The sequence below is a fragment of the Pinus tabuliformis genome, chromosome 4_1 (assembly GCF_031772625.1).
Source record: "Pinus tabuliformis cultivar Carrire ecotype Pingquan chromosome 4_1, CPIR1, whole genome shotgun sequence".
Taxonomy (NCBI): Eukaryota; Viridiplantae; Streptophyta; class Pinopsida; order Pinales; family Pinaceae; genus Pinus; species Pinus tabuliformis.
Genome location: NC_142303.1, coordinates 562,751,069 through 562,769,129, shown reverse-complemented (window position 1 = coordinate 562,769,129; position 18,061 = coordinate 562,751,069). Strand labels below are relative to the sequence as shown.

The 18,061-nt window shown below is 37.4% G+C and overlaps 1 pseudogene; it reads right to left on the bottom strand.

The window, feature by feature from the left end:
• Positions 1-9,171: 9,171 nt before the first annotated feature.
• On the bottom strand, positions 9,172-9,669 carry LOC149177104 (putative calcium-binding protein CML16 pseudogene; annotated as a pseudogene).
• Positions 9,670-18,061: the final 8,392 nt, after the last annotated feature.

The following is an 18,061-nucleotide window of genomic DNA, read 5'->3' as shown; positions in this document are numbered from 1 at the left end:
AAGCATCAAATAATCATCAAGTATAAGAGAATCACCCAGTCAACTGTAGTAACCAGATCAACAATAATAGGACCAAACCCAGAACACAACAATGATAAACAAAGATTTTAAGAGAAGTAAGCACCCTGCTCAACTGCTAGCCTGCTTACATAAGCACCCTGCTCAACTACTGGCCTGCTTACAGTACTCACCCTGCTCAACTGCTTGCCTGCTTACAGTACGCACCCTGCTCAACTGCTAGCCTGCTTATGTACGCACCCTGCTCAACTGCTAGCCTGCTTATGTACGCACCCTGCTCAACTGCTAGCCTGCGTACCTCGCTCTGAGTCCATTGAAATGCCTGCGGACCTCCGCACCTGCAACCCTTCTGTGCCTGCGTATGTACGTACCTGCTGCCTTTCTGTGCCTGCGTACCTCCGCACCTTCAACCCTTCTGTGCCTGCGTACCTCCGCACCTGCAATCCTTCTGTGCCTGCGTACCCGCGCACCTGAAACGCTTCGTTCCTGCGTACGTACGCACTTTTCTTTCACTGTACCTGCGTACCTTCGGGCATAGATGATTTCAAGGCTTCATAAATAACCCAGACAGTCAGATCTACAGATCTGAACATGCGCCGAAGAGATCTTGGTCCATCAGTAGATTCGCCTTCTTTAGATCTAGACCAGATCTAGCCCTCATGAGATATTCAACCAAAAACATGCTCAAGCCAAATGATCTCCTTTGCTTTATATAGGAAAGCTCTTCCTTAAAACATGGATCAATACCATGAGCCGACACCATAATAACCCAATACCGTCGGCTAAATACCAAGAGTAAAACATAAGAAAACCCCACATGTGAATTTCTTTGCCTTGAAATGTGTGCACTGGGGGTACGCACCTCCTGAATGGCTGACCTGCGGGTATGTACGCACTTTATGTAACACTGGCCTGCGTGTACGCACCTTATGCAAGGTGTACCTGCGTACCCCTTATTTTCTTCAATATTTGATAGCTGATCATCAATCTCTGCTGCTGACTTTAAGTATTGTGATCTATCACCTGAATGGGTTGCCATCAAGGACAACACTTTAGCCATAATGCCAACACGTGGTTCACCCAGTTTGGGCTATGTCCATGGAGAAACAACCAGTCCTTCCTTTTATATTATCCAGCAAACTAAAGAGATACAACCTACAGTAGATCCACTGTAATTCCCTCTTCGCTCTCAATCCCCCCTCTCTTCCTCACTTATAATACAGATCTCCATAGACGCAATACAATTCCCTCATATATAGCAAGGGGTTGCCTTCTAGGACAAAAAACCCTAAATTAAACATAACTTCTACCGTCAGATCTCCACCTAATGAACGGCCCAGATTGACTACGAAATTACAACATTTTACAAGGTAATTTTACATCTATTCTTAGCTTCGGGGGTGCTGCCCCCGATCCCCCACCTGGGGAGGGGGGGGGGGGGGGGGGGGGCTCCCAAAAGGTTGTAGCCGCCTCTCCTGGACCCCCCTGTAGCGAATATTTTATGGGCGGAAAAACTGGGGTCCAATGTGGCGATACCTTTGAATACAGAATATAATCAGGCTCCACACCCAACATCATGTCATTGTACTAGGATTACAAATAAAAAGGGGCATTAAAAATGTCATGAAAGATATGGGCACATAATATATTTAACTAAAATTGAGCATCATTTTATTTGAAGTATATCTGAAAGGAGGTTCAACAAAAGCATTTTAAGATCTATTCTTTAACATATTTAATGTCGCATGAATACATGTTCTATTTATAATATTTACTATGTAAAACACCAATAAGTATCATAATATGTGACTGTTGAAAGATGCAGCAATAAATTCTCAATTTGATTTTGCCTTGATTAAATTGAGAAAATTCGAATTTCCACATTAACAGACAACTTGGATGCAGTTAACTTGAGTGATGTGGTTTGTGTCACTCAGTTTACTCAGTAAATTCTAGTTAGAGGAGTTAGAGTTTAGTTAAGCATGTGTGATTGATAATTTGTAGCAATCATGGTCAGTTATTTCAAGTTGTTTTCAGTTAAACTAGTTCCAACTGTTGTAGGAACTAGTGGAAGGTTAGTTATGCAGTGGGAATTCAGTCAAACTTAGTGATCATCTAGTTAATTGATTAGTCAACCCAAAATAGATAGTGCATGTATAGAATTCAAGTTCCCTAGTTGTGGTGGAGATTCCAAGGCAATGTAACATCAATTGTAGACTATTTTTGAATGTATAGGTGTTGCATGTAGTTAGATGATCAATCTTGGAAATTGTGCAATATATTTTGGAGAAACCCTAAAATAATAGGTGCCTAATTTCTCAAGGAATTACGCAAGGAAATAGGGGCTCAAGCAGAGGCATAAATTGACTAAGTCAAGGTTATAAATTCTCAATCAAGAGAGAGAAGTTATTCACTTACAGGTTGTGCTCATTTGAGCAAAGCAATTGTAATACATCTCTATTCATCATATTAATGCAAATAAACACTGGGGTTTTTAGCAGATTATTTTACCTTAGAAAAATAATGTGTGCATGTGTGTTATTTATCATTGCATGCTTGTGATTAGTGTTCTAAATTGTGAATTTAATTTCGCAACGTAGTAGAATAGGTTTGTGTATTGTTATTTTGATTAAAATTCATTAACAATTGCAAATCTACACCATAATTTCTACATGGTATCAGAGCAGGATTCACATTAGAGCAAGAAGTTTGAAATTGTTTCTCAGGAGATTTGAATTTGTAGTTCAATGTCGTAGGATCTCTTTAGAGTTGGAAAGATGACCTTCCACTGGTTGAGGCTAGAATGTGTCTTGGAATACATCTCCAATTTCATTGAATGGAAGGATTACATGGAGGCAGTATTGGATGACAATGGATTACTAGAATACATCAAGAGAGATGTTGCAAAAGTAGTGGAATTTGATTCCCATAACCTAACCTAATGGAAGAAAGATGTAGCCAAGGCAAGGATAATAATATTGGAGGGAGTACGGAATCACATTGTCACCAATATCCATGGAACGAAACTCTTCATTAGGGGAATTTTGAGGTCTAAAATAGGTCTCCTATGAAAAATGTACAACCAAAATAAACTTTATAAGAACCAATAGGATTCAAGATTATGATGTCAACAATGGGGGATGTTTCACCATTTTTGGGGTAAAAGAGTAAAAAGATTAAAAACTAATAAAATAATAAAACTACTTTTTCAACTCGTATTTTCAACTTATCTCGTAAAGGTTTTACTCAAATTTCGAGTGGACGTACTCGTTGGATGCAAAATTTGATTCCTCATCCAAGGAGTACCCATGTTTCATACTTTTGATGGACCCTACTACACGAAAAATGAGAAATAGAGCAACCTATATGAGTTGATGGAACGATGGAGGAATATGAATCCATTGTAAAGAATAATGTATGGGAAGTAGTCCCAAGACCAACAGATAAATTAATACTAGGTTCAAGATGGATCTTCAAGGTGAAGCAAGCAATAGATGGAAGCATAAAGAAATATAAGGCCAGATTTGTGGCCAAGGGGTACTCTGAATTTGAGGAAATTGCCAATGAGGAGACCTTTTCTCTTGTAGCAATGTACTCATCCATTAGATCAATTTTTGCACTGAATGCGCAAATGGGGTTGAAGACCCACCATATGGATGTAAAGAAAACATTTTTCAATGGATTTATTGAGGAGGAGGTGTACATCGAGCATCCAAAAGGTTTTGATACATTTGATCAGGAGTTTCATGTGGGCAGACTTAATCGATCATTGTACGGTCTCAAACATGCACCTTGTGCTTGGTACACAAGGATCGAAAATTCTCTCACTGGTTTTGGGTTCACCAAAAGTGAACTAGATGCAAACATAAATCACATATTGATAGGATGTAAATTACTTATTATTGTCTTATATGTTGATGCTTTAATTTTGATTGGTTATGAGTAGCTAATTAGATCTTGCATGGAGGATCTTTCAAGGGAATTTGAAATGAAGGACATGGGTCTTATACACTACTTTGTTAGGTCCCTATAATACTAGTGTATTCCCCTTATTGTTATTGTTACTGTAGCCCCTATTGTTATTGTTGTGTCCATATATCCCCCATGTTGTTATTGTTCTGCCCTTACATTATCATTGTTATGTAGGCTCTGATTATATTGTGACCCCTTAGACTCCTATATATACCAAGGAGGTTTTATCATTTATATTATCCAAGAATTGTTCATTTATGTAATTTAAATAAATTCCTCCCTCAAAAAGGCTAATTTTTAAGTCATTGATCTATTTTTTGTTCTATTTTATGAGCTGGTTGCATAACATTTGGTATCAACATTTTGGATTGTAGGGTTTTTCTTCTTCAAACAAGCCATCTCGGAATTTTCACTATAACTTTTTTTATACGAGGCATCAGAAGCTGAAAGTGAAACCACATGGATCAAAAATATTGGGAAACTTTGTATACAAATTTAAGATTTTGTTTCGCTATATTTTCAAAGATATGATTTGAGGAAGTTAGGGCTTTTGTAGGCTCTAGAATTCAATCTCGAAAAGGTGATCTAGGGAAAATCGTCATATCTTTCTCTCCAAGCATTAGATTTGAATTTCGTAAAAAGTGATTGAAATTGAACATAATTTAGTTTTTCATGTATCATTTTTAGGGTCGAAGGTTAAAACAGTGACACGTGGCACTCCATACAAGTTAGCTCTTCTCAACCACTCTATAATCAAGTCATCGTGGGAGATTATGCATAACTCTTTCTTGAAGAATCCAATCTCAGTATGACTTGTGGGATTATAAAGAAGAAATTTTAGACATTGGATATATGAAATTACAAACATAAAATAGCTTCAATATTGAACTCCTAAAACTATGGAAAGGTGTGTATTTTTTAAAAAATTTCATAACTTTTGTTTGAAAAATCAGTTTGAAGTGATTCTAATGGCTTATTAAATCATAGATATCAGTATTTGGTTCTAAAATGTCTCCCAAATAAAAGAATTTTGCACCCATTAAGCCCTAAGAAAGCTATACTATGACTCATGAAGAGGAAGAATTGCAACATGATATATAAAAATTACGGGACCAAGTGCAACAAATTTCGCTCTCACAATGAACAACTAAGGATGAACTAAAATGGGACATGTATGCCTTAACATGTGACGTGGGTGGTTTGAAAGCAGAAATAAAAGGTGACATGAATGATTTAAAAGTAGAAATAAAAGCAGACATGGAAGGTTTGACAAAGTTACTACAAGAAATGTTTCCTAATGGTGAAAAGGTATTCCATGAAACTCATGAGGAGAAAAAAAGGAAAATGAGTTATGATTTTATAGACTCCAATGTTGGGTTTAATACTCAACACATTCCAAGATTAATATGAGGAAGTTTGATGGAAATGATCCGGTAACATGGATAATACATAGCAATATTTTTGAGCTTCATGATGTGAAAAACACGCAAAATGTATGTATTGCATCTTTACATTTAGAATCCAATTAGTTTGTATGGTATCGATGGCTTTGTTATCGTAAAGCACTTGTCACTTGGATACTTTTTACGGAGGAAATGATAGCAGACTATGAGGATACAAAGAGCAACACCTTCTTTAGCCAATTGATAAATCTCAAACAAAAGGGTTCAATGACGGAGCACATAGAGGACTTCCAAAAACTGAATATTAGGGTAACTGATCTTTTAGAGGAGAATATGATTGATGCATTCATAGGGAATTTGAAGGATAAAATCCAACACGAGGTTCTCCTTTTGGAACCTAATTCATTGGAGAAGGCATTCAGGGTGGCAAGAAAAGTTGAAAGCAAAATTATGGAAACAAGGAAGTGTACCACTCACAACTATAAATATGGAAGTGTTGCTGCTCCTAGCCTTCCACAACCTACAAGGTTGATGCCACAACAATTGGAGGAAAAAAGAGAAAAAGGGCTTTGTTACAGTTGTGATAGAAAATACACTAAAGGTAATAAGTGCACTGAGAAGAAATTATTGTACATAGATTGTGAAGAGGAGAAAGTAAATGAACAAGAAACATCAAAAGAGGAGGATATACACTAGGGACCAACCCGAGAGAAAGAAGAAATGAATCCAATCATATCTTTTAATGCATTTGAAGGAAGTACCACTCCTCAAACTCTCAATATAGAAGGATATATTAAGAAGAGAAATGTAATATTGTTGATTGATTCAGGTAGTGCCCATAATTTTATTCATTGTAAGATAGCCAAGGAATTGAATTTCTTCCTATATCCAACACCAGAATGTCAAGTAATGGTTGCAAATGGAGGAACTATAAATCTATCTCGAAAGTTCCATAATATCAAGCTAACCATGGGGGAATATGTATTGAATAGTCCAAATTCTTTCCATTCCAATGTGTGGTGTTGATGTTGTAATAGGAGTCCAGTGGTTACAATATTTGGGGATAACAACTTTTAATTTTCAAGAACTTTTCTTGATTTTTTTTTGGGAAGGAAACGAAGTTGAATTAACGGGTATCACAGGGAAACTAGGAAATATAATCATCTCTAATGGCATGACATAGCTTCTGAAGAAAGAACAACGGGGTGTAATTGCACAATTACGCTCACTAGAGGTTCAAACATCGAAATCATCTATTTCTCCATATCTCCAAAATGTCTTGGATCATCATTCCAAAGTATTTGAGACTCCCAAAGGCCTACCACCAATTTGTAATCATGATCATGTTATTCATTTGATTCCAAGACGTGTTCTTCCAAGCATCAAACCTTAAATATATCCCTATGCCCAAAAGAGTGAAATCAAATGTATGGTTGCATAAATGCTAGAGGTTGGTATAATTCAACCTAGTCAAAGTTATTTCTCTACTCCAGTAGTATTGGTGCACAAGAAGGAGGGATCATGGCATATGTGTCCAGATTATATGGAGCTCAACAAGTTCAATATTAAAGATAAATTTAACATTCTTGTTATTGATGAATTGTTGGATGAATTGAAAGGATAAATTTACTTCAACAATCTGGATCTTTGTTCAGGATATCATCAAATTAGAATGAAGTCTGAAGACATTCCAAAAACAACATTCAGAACTCATGAGGGTTATTATGAATTTTTGTCATGCCTTTTGGCCCTACTAATGCACCTTCCACATTTAAAGGTTTGATGAATTCCATTTTCAAACCCACCCACAGAAAATTTGTGTTAGTATTTTTTGATGATATACTACTCTACAACAAATCTTGGAAGGATCATGTTCAATGTGTTGTGAGGGTGCTCAAACTATTGGAGGAGAAACAATTATATGTAAAATCCTCTAAATGTTTCTTTGGAGCATAGGTGGTGGAATATTTCGGTCATATTGTATCTCATGATGGTGTTAAGGTAGACCCTAACAAAGTTAAACCCATTAAGGAATGGAAAATCACCACAACCATCAAGAATATTCAAGGATTTCTCAGGTTGATAACGTATTATCGCAAGTTTGTTAAGAATTATGGGAGAATAGCAGCACCTCTAACAACATTACTGAATAAAGATGTATTTTCTTGGACTCCAGAAGAAACTAAGGCCTTTGAACATCTTAAAAAGGCAATGTACCAAGCGCCGGTCTTAGCAATTTGATACTTCACAAAAACCTTTACTATGGAATGTGATGCCTTAGGAAATGGAATTAGTGTTATTTTAATGCAAGAAGGAAGACCCATTGCTTTTGAAAGTCATCCAATCAAAGGAAAGTATTTACAAAAACCTATTTATGAGAAGGAACTGTTGGCATTAATACATGGACTAAAGCAATGTCGACATTAGCTAATGGGAATACACTTCAAGGTAAAAATAAATCATGATAGCCTTAAATACTTTTTGGAACAAAGATTATATTTAGAAGAGCAGCAAAAATGGCTCACAAATATGTTGGGTTATGACTTTGAAATCATCTACAAAAAATGGAAGAAAAATGTTGTTGCAGATGCACTCTTAGGAAAGGATGAGGATGTGGAAGCATTGCTTTGTGCCATTTCTATTATCCAACCTGATTGGATAATCGATGCAAGGGATGAATGGAAGAATGACGAGGAGGTGTGGAAACTCGTTCAAAAGTTGCAGTAAGATCCCAGTACATCTGCTACATTTAGCTAGAAAAATGATTCATTATGGTACAAATAGCGCTCATATCTTTGTAAGAATTCCCATATTAAGCAAAATATTATTTTGGAATTGCACACCTCCCCCTTAGGAGGGCACTCGGGATTTTTAAGTCTTACCATAAGGTCAAGAAGAATTTTTTTTGGGATGGATTTAAATATGATATTCAGAAGTTTGTCGCAGAATGTTTGGTTTGCCAACAAAATAAAGTTGAGACAATTAATACCTTGGGTCTATTACAACCTTTAGCCATTCCAAGTCAATGTTGGAGGATGTCTCAATGGATTTTATCATAAGTTTATCTAAGTTTGAAGAAAAGAGTGTCATCATGCTGGTAGTTGATAGAATTACCAAGTATGCACAATTTTGTGCATTATCTCACCCTTTTAAAGCCAATATATTTGCTACTGCATTTATGGAAACAATTCAAAATATATATGAAAACACAAAGATTATTGTAAGTGAAAGAGATCCGATTTTCACTGGAAAATTTTGGACAAAATTATTTTCTTGTCTTGGTACTCAGTTAACTCATAACTCATCTTATCATACTCAATCTGATGGGCAAACTAAGATAGTGAACAAATGTTTGGAAGGATATCTTCATTTCTTTATATCTACTAAACAAACACAATGGGTCAAGTGGTTACCTCTAGCTGAATGGTGGTATAACACGCCCTTACATACTGCAACAAAAATGACCTTGTTTATGGAACTTTATGGATATCATCCACCATCCATCACCCTGGTCTAAAGCCAGCGGGCAACTTAACATCGATAGAGAATAAGTCATCGGTTCTTTGTCCCTAGGCCTACCTATTGTAGCAGAGCAATCTCTGAAAGTAATTTAACAATGGGCCAGAATTCGGTCCTGGCCCAAAATTAAGTTAGACCCCAGCCCATAGAAATCCACAAAAGAATGGTAAGCCAAAACATATTTCTTGCCAGATAACACAATAATTACAATTTATAAAACACATCCGTAGACAAACAGAAACACGAACCCTATTTTTATTTACATCAAAGATGCTTTGAGATAATCGACCGAAGCAGAAGTGACGACAGCGGTGAATTCTGCAAAGCTTATTCTTCCATCCCCATCCGTATCAGCCTCGACAATCATCTCAGTGAGCTCTCGGAAAGACAGGGCATGGCCCATCTTGGCCATGGACCACGCGAGCTCCGCCGCCGTAATGTAGCCATTATCGTCCCTGTCAAAGGAGCGGAACAACTCCATCAGCTGCTCCTGGTTATTCGAGACCTCTGTCGTTACACTGGGGGCGATCAGGCTCACTAGTTCCGGGAACTCTATCAGCCCATTGTTGTTTGTATCCACGCGCTTGATTAGGGCATCTATCTGTTCGCCGCTGGGCTTCAGTCCCAGAGATCTCAGAAAGCCCCCCAGCTCTAATTACGTCAGGCTTCCGTCTGAGTCAAGATCGAACCTCGCAAAGATCTCCTTTAGCTCCTCTATTTGCTCCTCTGAGAGGCTCTTCTCGCAGCCCATGGGGATTTGGCCTTTGAAAATCTGCGGTTCCCCAACCTTTCTAATGATAAAACAGAGAACTCCAGCACCAACGACAATCTTAGCAACTGTGTTGTATCAGCGCGTCCGTTCCTTCCCGCAACAGTCCATAACGCAATGCGAATTATCTGTGTCGATTGAAAATTATGCATTGCAGCGCGCGGGTGACAATTCGAATTGGAACCGGAATAAGGAGCTCCCCGGAACAATACACCGCGGCTGCAATAGCTCGTCCCCGATCGGAGTAGTCTGTCAGGGGATGTCAGGCCCCATTCCCTGCGATCCGAATCCAATTTTTTGTCAGGCCCTGGCAGGGAATGTCAGGATTGCCAGGGGAGGGTGGCGGAGAAGCGGAGAAGGAGGGTGGCGGAGCTAGGGGAGGGTGGCGGAGGGCGGAGACATTCCCGGTGGCCGGAGCCGGACGATTTTCCGGCCGGTGACGGAAAACGGGCCATTCTACCGCCTAGGTAGACTACTCCGAGCAGAATTGGGTAAAGCTATATATAGAGAAATAACTAAAGCCAAGCCAAAAAATAGTGTTTAATTGCAAAACTAATAAATCTTGAAATTAAACACCTAGTTTATGTTCAAATGGATCTTAATTTATAACCACTATTTAAGTTTTTTAATATATATTTCACATATAATTATGTTTTTCAATAAAATTTAAATATATATTTATTTTTATGAATATCAATTATCAATATATAAGTATATCAAAATTGGTGTACAAGACTTTCTTGTTTGTGAGACAAGGGATCCACCTCCAAATTGGTGTCTGAGACTTCCTTGTTTATAAGACAAGGGATCCACCTCCGTGCAACTATTTGACTACTAAATCTAAGAAAACATACATACTCTACCCTTCTAGTTTTGAACATATTACCTTTTAAAAAAACACATACTCTTAACTATTTTAAATTTTATAAAATCTATTTCTAAACCCAATTAATTTTTTTAATTTCTAAAAAAACACACTTCAATTATTTATAAAAAGTTTAATTTTAAACGTTGTTTATATCTTGCAAACAAGACAGGTATTGGAAATAACACAGGTATCTTAGTTATGGATTTTCGACTTTAAAAACGTAACTATCTCAATAATAGATTTTCAATGTTAAAACGTATAAACTGCCCGGAAGATAACCATAGAAAAATCGAAAATAGTCCAAGGAGGTTGAACCCGTGAACCAACCATTATATTTATATTTATGGCGAACCAAAATACTGGTGTAAAAGAAATATTGACGTCAGACCTCATGCGACTGCGCCGTGATGTCATTACTTTGAAAATCCCAAAACGTTAGGTTAACTTAGGCAAAAAGACAAAATTTCTTTTAATTTTTCATACGGCCCTCAATAATACATAAAAATCCAAACTAGATGTCATTGATCATAAAACTATTTTTAAATTTTTATAATCCCAATAAATACCAAACATCAACATGATTTGTCACACGTTCATTCCAAATTTTTAAAAAATAAATAAATTAAATTGCGTATCACACTTTATATAAAGTGTAATGTTTCAGAATATTTAAAATGAAAGTACATGGCATTTAATATATATATATATATTTTTACAAACACTTTATATAAAGGCGTTTGTGAGGAAAAGTAATGGAAAATTAAATTGCGTATCACACTTTATATAAAGTGTAATGTTTCAGAATATTTAAAATGAAAGTACATGGCATTTAATATATATATATATATATATATATATATATATTTTTACAAACACTTTATATAAAGGCGTTGTGAGGAAAAGTAATGGAAATGCATGAGAAACTTTATATAAAGGTGTAGATTCCTACCATCATCGACATGAATTATATAAATTTTATATGTAAAGTTGTAAGTTGCTGTAATAATTGAGGATATATATAATGATGATTGTTAATGTCTATTGAGATTAAATTTTGGTTTATCGGATTTAAAGAAATAAATTATTTATTTTGATATATATATATAAACACACCAAAAAGAAAAGTGGATGATGATATAATAATTTTAGTGCTAAGTTTTTCGTCCTCATGTGATTTTCATTGTATATAAAGATATTTTATAATTATATTGTGTTTTCATTCAAATATGTTTTGATAATGTATTAAGTAGTTACAACGATTATTCTAAATTGCAATGAGAATGGTGTGTGGAAAAATATTGGATAAAGTGTGTTATGTGTTTTATCTAATACTTTTTTTTAATCGGGAGGAATTAAGTAATTATAAAATATATGAAAGATTTTATATATAAGAAAGAGAAATTGTAAAATAAAAATTAAAAAGAATTATGTCTAATTTGAATATAAATGGAAGTATTAACAGTTTTTTGGGTAACATTTTATTTTACTAAACATCAAATATTTATATCACCATTTAGAAAAGGGAATTAATGAATGTAAGCATGGAAGTCTCACATTTTGGTGAAGACATTCTACATGTGTTTCATTCACATATTAACATTATATGTAATAGAATTCAATGGAAAAGGTTAAAGGAGGCTATGTGTTTGTGTAAGGAAAAATTTTGGGGCAAAATTGTGTCATTGGGTTAATTTCTTATTTTCCTTCTAAAAGATTCACTAGTTCTATTATTTTAAAAACTTATTTTTCTCAAATAAGAAATAAAATTATTTTACTTCAAAACCACTAAATTTTCTAGAAATTATTTGAAATACTTAGAAATTTCAATATTTTTATAAAAATATCACAAAAAGTTTTATAGTTGGCATATTAAGAGTTACTAGGATTCACCAACATTTCTACACCTTGAAATGATTACGGGCCCATCAAATTTTCATTGTGTATCATAATAACAATAGATTTATGTAAGAGATCGACTTGTCTCAAGGAAGAAGGAGCGAACAGCGGGTAGCGAGGGCGACTAGGGTTACAGTCTCAACAGAAGGTTTCTCTCCATGGATCGGTGCAGAGGAGGGAGCTCCACTCCCTCCTACAAGGAAGCGGTGGCCAACAAGGGTAAGAAGCCTCCAGAAAAAGGAAGAAGTGATGAGGAGGAAGGAAGAAAAAACAGGAAGGAGGTATCAGTCAGTACCGAATCGAAGGAAAAGGATGGCACAAAAGACAAGGAAGAAAACGACGAAACCCAGGGAACAAAAGACAAGAATCAGAAGGGTCAGTGCAAACCCAGAGCTGAAATTACTCCTAGAGTAGTTTTAAATGATCCAGCGCTGCAGGAACACAGAGATCACATGCGAACGTACGCAATCATATGCAAATTTATGGGACTATGGCCCACTGAAAAAGCTTTACTAACATGGATAAGATACCACTGGAAACCCAAAGGGAGCATTGATCTACATCTGGGGTCCAAAGGATTCTTTACAGTGGTGTTCACTAACATTGAAGATAAAGACAGAGTGTTTGAAGGAGGGCCCTACTTCTATGCAGCAGCAGGACTCTATATGAGGCCATGGATGATGAACTTCATGCCGGAGCGGGAAACTTTTTCTTCGGTTCCAGTCTGGGTAAGACTTTATTCCTTACCTCTTGACTATTGGCAATCTGAATCCCTTGCAGCCATAGGCAATAAATTAGGATGGTTTATCAAAGCCTCGGAAGCCACAAGGAGGGGAAAATACACTTCCTTTGCTAGGATCTGTGTAGAGATGGACCTATCTGGAGCTCTTCCAGACGAAGTCATCTTGGAGGTTTTTGATGAGGAATGGGTGCAAACAGTCGATTATGAACATATTCCATTTAGATGTCGAAGATGTCATGAACATGGGCACCTTCTAAGAGATTGCCCCCTCAGTAAAGCAGAGCACAAAAGCAAAATAAACATAGTGAAAGACTCGGATAGCTTTCACAAAGTAGCTCATAAAGGGAAAACAGGCAAAAAAGGGCCAAAGAAACACCAAGCTGAAGGACAAAAGGTTAGTCAGAACTAGTTCCAAGTTCTTGAAGAGGATGAAGAAATATCAGTAGAAGATCAAGCAATGGATGAAGATTATGAGAAGAAGGAAAAGGAAAAAGAAAGAGATCAAACACAGGAAAATGGAAAACATAAGGGGATCATGCTGAATGAATCAAAGCTGGAAATGGATCAGGAAATGACCTAGAGTGAAATGGATATGGAGGACAACGAGCTACAGGAGATTCTTGACAGAGAAAACATGGATCTAGAAGGATTCTTGGCTCAGGGAACATCAGGCGGGGTAGATTCACTACCACCAGAAGAGCTGAATCGAATACAACAGTTATTCTTATGGAAAACCCAGGCAAAAGGTGTGGAGGGAGTAAACAACATTGAAATGCAGAGCAATGAAGGGGTGAAAGCAGTAAAAATGACTCCGGGGTTAGCACCAAGAAATCCAGGGGGGGAAAAGAGGCAGGAAAAAACAAAATGAGCTACTGATGGAATGTGGCAAGCTTATGGTCAACTCAGGTAAGATGAAAGACCTAACCAGCTACTCCTTTACCAATCTTTAATTATGAAGTTCACAACTTGGAATATTAGAGGTCTTGGTAGCAAGAGAAAATAGAGAATGATGAATAATAGAATGAAACAAGCAGCTCTGGATATAATTTTTATCCAAGAGACAAAATGCTCCATTCAGAAATTAAGGCAAATCCACAGTAAATGGCTCAGTAGATTTGAGTTTCTAGAAGTTAAAGCAGAAAATACAGCAGGGGGTATCCTCACTCTCTGGAATCCCCAAAAAATTGGAATAATTGATGCTGAGGCATCAAGAAATTATTTATCAGTGGTTATACAGCTAGTAGGAGACAGGGAAACTTACCTAGTTACGAATGTTTATGGCCCTCAAAGATTAGATGACAAAATCAGGTTCATAGATTCCTTAGTGGATCTACGAGTCAGACATGCAGGGATATCTTGGGTCCTAGGAGGTGACTTCAACATGATCAGATCTCTCTCGGAGAAAAAAGGGGGTACAAGAGCTCTAAATAAAGATTCCCTAGCCTTCCAAATCTTCTCAGAAAGCATGAAGCTCGTTGATACTGAGACAAACAATGGCCTATGTACATGGAACAATAAAAGAGGAGGTGACTCACAGGTAGCCTCCAAGTTAGATAGATTCATGATCTCTGAAGATCTCATGCTTCTAGACAAGGAAATAATAGCAGGAATTCTTCCCTTTGGAGGTTCATACCACTGGCCGGTTCAAATGGAAATCAAGGGCATAGGTACCCCTAGAAATAGACCTTTCAGATTTGAAAATATGTGGCTTTCACACCCAAAATTCTTCAGCAACATTGAAGAATGGTGGGCAGAGGATTTGCAAACTCCAGGATCAACTATGTTCCTACTTCACAAGAGATTAAAGCACATCAAGCTGAAGCTTAAGGCCTGGAACAAGAATGAATTTGGCAATATTTTTGCAGGAAAGAAAGCAGTGGAAAATAAAATTATGGAGCTCAACCAAGCTTTGATCAAGGAGGGATTTGATAAGGACAAAAATGACCAAGTAGAAAAACATCACCAAGAATGGGAAAAGTTGTGCAATCAAGAGGAAAATTTTTGGAAACAAAAATCAAGAGTTCAATGGCTAAAAGAAGGAGACTGTAATACTACATTTTTCCATAAATCCACTATAGCAAATAGGACTCACAACAGAATCTCTTCGATCAAGGATGCAGAGGGGCAAATACATCAATCTCACGAAGAAATAAAAGCAGTGTTAGTTAAGCACTTCCAAGGTATTGCTCAGGAAAATACCCTAGACAGGGTTCCCTTCATCAAGGAACTCCTTAAGCATATCCCCAAGTTGGTATCCAAGGAGGATAACTGTAATCTCAATAGACCTGTAACCGAAAAGGAGGTCAGTGAAGTTCTCAAGGAAATGCACAATGGTAAGGCTCCAGGTCCGGATGGATTCAATGTTGATTTCTTCAGAGCCTGTTGGAATATTGTCAAGGAGGATATTATAAAGGTGGTGGAAGACTCCAGGTTGAACATAACTATTTTAAGAGCTCTCAATACCTCCTTTATCTCCCTAATTCCAAAGCAGGATAATGCCCAAACTCCAGAGAGGTATAGGCCCATTGCTTTATGCAATGTAGTTTATAAGATAAATTCCAAGGTTGTGGCCAATAGACTCAAACCTTTGCTGCCTTCACTGGTTTCGGGGGAACAATCTGGTTATGTGGAAGGCAGACAAATTCTAGATAACATAATTCTAGCTCATGAGGTGGTCCACTCATTAACTAGTTAAAATAAGTCGGGTATGATCATGCAATTGGATATTGCCAAAGCATATGACAAAGTGAATTTGACATATATCAAGAAAGTACTGGTAGCATTTGGTTTTGATCATAATTGGATCAGATGGGTCATGGACCTGGTGACTTCCTCCAGCTTTTCTATATTGATTAATGGCTCTCCCTCTGAAATTTTTCTTCCTTCTAGAGGTCTCAGACAAGGCGATCCACTCTCTCCTTTTCTCTTCATCCTCATGATGGAAGGGCTGGGGCGGTCTATTAAGCATGCTAGAGCAACCAGAAAAATTCAAGGACTCCAACTTTTGGAGAATGGTCGAGTTCTGACACATCAACAATTTGTAGATGATACCATGCTACAGGGCATTCCCACGGTCAAGGAAGCGCTAGCATACAAAATTTTTTTGAAGGACTTTGCTTTGGAATCAGGTATGGAAGTTAATCTTTCCAAATCAAAAATATTTTTCTTTAATACCCATATTGCTATCCAGAGAAACGTCTCCAGAATCCTTGGATTTCAAAGAGACTCTCTCCCCTCCAAGTATTTGGGAGTTCCTCTAACTGCTAAACCTATGCTCAAAAGCATATGGGAACCGCTAATCATTAAGATGCAAGATAAAGTTAGGAAATGGACAATCAGGTCTCTAAATCTGGCGAGTAGACTGGTTCTCACAAAGGCAGTTCCCCAAGCTATCCCTGTCTTCATGTTATTAGCTCTCCCAGCTACAAAAGGACTTTTACAACAATTTAGAAATATTCAAATAGATTTTCTCTGGGGCAAAGAGGAAACTAGGAAAAAATGGGCTTTAGTCTCATGGGAAAAAATTGTAAACCCAAGAAACAAGGAGGCCTAGGATTGGATGATACAGAGATTCTAAGTAAGGTTCTAGGGGCCAAACTGTGGTGGAGGTGGGTTAAGGATCCTAAGGCACAATGGGCAAGCATCTGGAAGGAAAAATATGCAAGTGCCTGGATTTCTCATGATATCATAAGAATGTTTGGAAACATAAAGGGATCTCCCATTTGGAACAAGGCCTGGGAAAACAGAGAGGTGGTTCAAAAAAACAGTTTCTAGGAAATCAGAAATGGAGATCTGGCTCTTTTTTGGGAGGACAAATGGCAACAAGAACCAACTCTTTTGAGAGAGGAATTTTTGGGCCTCAAATAACAGACATACAACCAACGATTCGTGAAGGTAAAGGACTTTTGGGAGCAATCTCACAATACAGAAAAATGGAGAACATGGAAAAAAATAGATGGCAGAGAGAACAGGACCCCGAGCAATGGAGCAGATACCCTTAATAGGTTGTTGGAGCAGAGAATGATTTTAGTTACTGAAGGGCAGGATCAACTAAGATGGGGCAGCAACAAAGAGGGCAACTTTAACATCAAGGAAGCAAAATGTATTCTCCTTGGGCTGGATTCCCAAGCTACGGATAGATCTTGGCAGAAGCTATGGAGGCACAAGGGCTGGATGAAGATCAAACTCTTTATGTGGCTGGTTCACCATAGGAAAATATTAACCTAAGATAATATCAGGAAAAGAGGTATGCTAGGGACCTCCAGATGCCAGCTCTGTGAAGTCCAAGAGGAGACCATCGAACATCTACTCAATAGCTGCATTTTCACCTCCAGGATATGGGATTTTTTTGCCTCCATCTTCAAACAATCTGATAGAGACAAAGGAAGCATCACTAAAACCCTGAACAATTGGAGGAATAATTTTTCAGATTATGAGGTTCTTAACTCGGCATGGGCTCTGTTGCCAAGTTTCATCATTTGGAATGTGTGGAAAGAGAGAAACAGAAGAATCTTCAAAGAAGAGAAGATTTCCTCTCTTCTTTTGTTGGAACAAATCTCTAAACAACTTAAGGAGACAGTCAGCACCACAGTCAGGGATCTCCCCAAGAATCCTCCTTCAGAAGCTGAGCTATCAATTCTCAGGCAGTTAGGAATGCAGGGAATTATTCCACAAGGTATAGACAGGAAAGTAAACTTGAGGGAACCGATGAAAGATTTCTGGAATCCTCCCCTGGTAGGATTTTTAAAGTACAATATCGATGGGGCTTCAAAGGGCAACCCGGGCATGGCGGGCTTTGGAGGGGTTCTTAGGAATGAAAATGGAAACATAATCTCCCTCTTCTATGGTCATCTTGGAAAAGCCACCAACAATAT